General features: G+C 46.3%; 2 non-coding genes across 2 annotated transcripts; both read left to right on the forward strand.

The window, feature by feature from the left end:
• Window positions 1–379: 379 nt before the first annotated feature.
• TRNAA-UGC lies at window positions 380–451 on the forward strand. The gene has a single exon. It is a non-coding gene; the product is annotated as a tRNA-Ala (tRNA).
• A 1,313-nt stretch (window positions 452–1,764) lies between these two features.
• On the forward strand, window positions 1,765–1,836 carry TRNAA-UGC. The gene has a single exon. It is a non-coding gene; the product is annotated as a tRNA-Ala (tRNA).
• Window positions 1,837–2,413: the final 577 nt, after the last annotated feature.

The following is a 2,413-nucleotide window of genomic DNA, read 5'->3' on the forward strand; positions in this document are numbered from 1 at the left end:
GATGGAGAGGCAAGGTGGTTGCAATGCAGGTATAGAAAAGAATTGATCCCTAAGAGCTATTCAGATGGCCATAAAGGAAACCCTGTGTGCATGGGTCACAACAGGGGGGGCTGCTAGCAGGAAAGCATCAACTGAGAAAGAGGATTGAGGAAAATTTGCCTAAAAACGGAACTCCAGCAGAACTACTACCACCAACATCATCATCGTCGTCATCGTCGTCATCATTGTCGTCGTCGTCATCATCATAATTGTCATCATCATAATCATCATCGTTGTCATCATCATTACTGTCCTTGTCATCGTCGTTGTCGTCATCGTCGTCGTCGTCATCATCATCATCATCATCATCATCAATCATCCTCACTACCACCACCACCCAGGGGATGTAGCTCAGCGGTAGAGCGCCTGCTTTGCATGCAGGAGGCCCTGGGTTCAACCCCTAGCATCTCCACACTTTTGCTGCCTCTGAGGAAATCCCCTCCCTCATCTTTCTTGGGTCATCTCCATAGACCCTCTCCCCTTGGTGCTCTCTTTCTCCCCTGTCATCCCAGTAGATTACCTGGTGCTTTCCTGCAATGTCATGTCTGCTTTTATGAAATGGAGAATGGACGACACAGGGAATTACTGACCTGTCAGTCTCACCACTCTGCTGGAAAGGTGATGGAACAGATCACCCTGAAAGCTGTGCCAAGGCACATGAAAGAGAAGTACAAGATAAGGGACAACCAGTCCCACCAAGGGTAAGGCCTACCTGACCAACCTAGTGGCCCTCTATGGTGTTGTAACTGCATCAGTGGACATCAGAAGAGTCACCAATGCATTTTCTCTGGACTTCAGTAAGGTCTTTGACATGGTCCCCCACCACATTCTTCTCTCCAAATTGTAAAGAAATTAATTTGAGAGTGATCTATAGATGAGTAACTGGTTGCTAGACTTATCCCAGAGTGTGGTGGTCAATGTTTCAATGTCCAGGAGATCAATGACAAGAGGTGTCCCTCTGGGGTCAGTACTGGGACTGATACTCTAATGTCTTCATCAGTGGGATCAAGTGCACCCTTAGCAAGCTATTTCGTGTTGTTATCACACCTGAGGAACAAGATGTCATCTAAGGGACCTAGACAGGCTGGGTAGTGAGCCCTGGAGAACCTCATGAGTTTCAACAATGCCATGCGCAAGGTCTTGGGGAGACCTGATAGCAGCCTTTGAGTATCTCAAGGGGTGCAATAAAAAAGAAGGGAAGAGACTCTTTAGCTGGGTCTATTAGGAGAAGAGGTTTCAAACTGAAGAAGGGGAGACTTAGGCTAGATATAACAAAAAAAAAATACGATGAGAGTTGTGAAGCACTGGCTGGCATAGCTTGCCCAAAGAGGTGGTGTATGCCCAATCCCTGGAGACATTCAAGGTCAGGTTGGATGTGACTCTGAGCAACCTGATGTAGCTATACACGTCCCTGAGAAAAAGGACTGAGTAAAATTTGCCTAAAAACGGAACTCCACCACCACCACCACCATCATCATCATCATCATCGTTGTCATCATCATCATCGTTGTCATCATCATTACTGTTCTCGTCATCGTCGTCGTCGTCGTCGTCGTCGTCGTCATCATCATCATCGTTGTCATCATCATTACTGTTCTCGTCATCGTCGTCGTCGTCGTCGTCATCGTCGTCGTCGTCATCATCATCATCATCATCATCATCATCATCATCATCATCATCATCATCATCATCATCATCAATCATCCTCACTACCATCACCACCCAGGGGATGTAGCTCAGCGGTAGAGCGCCTGCTTTGCATGCAGGAGGCCCTGGGTTCAACCCCCAGCATCTCCACACTTTTGCTGCCTCTGAGGAAATTCGCTCCCTCATCTTTTTTGGGTCATCTCTAGAGACTCTCTCCCCTTGGTGCTCTCTTTCTTTCCTATCATCCCAGTAGATTATCTGGTGCTTTCCTGCAATGTCATGTCTGTTTTTATGAAGCAGAGAATGGATGACACAGGGAGCTGCTGACCTGCCAGCTTCACCATTGTGATGCAGAAGATCATGGAACCTCCAAGTGCCAAGAAACATGTAAGGAAGAGAAGTTTCTGAGAGAAGAGTTGGGCTGTCCTAACCAGCATGACTTTACCAAGGGCATGTCTGCCTTCTATGGTGGTGTTACTGTGTCAACAGACATCTAAGAATCACTGATGTAATTTATCTGGATCATTGTAAGGCTTTGGACATTCTTCTCTCCAAACTGGAAAAATATGGATTTGACACATGGAGTATTTGGTGGATGAGGAACTGACTTCAAGTTCATACCCAGATTATATTGGTCAATGGCTCAACATCCAGGAGATCAGTGACAAGTGGTGTCCCTCTGGAGTCACTACTGGGACTAATACTTTAATTTTTTATTAGTTGGATT

This window comes from Meleagris gallopavo, unplaced genomic scaffold (assembly GCF_000146605.3).
Source record: "Meleagris gallopavo isolate NT-WF06-2002-E0010 breed Aviagen turkey brand Nicholas breeding stock unplaced genomic scaffold, Turkey_5.1 ChrUn_random_7180001922084, whole genome shotgun sequence".
NCBI lineage: Eukaryota > Metazoa > Chordata > Aves > Galliformes > Phasianidae > Meleagris > Meleagris gallopavo.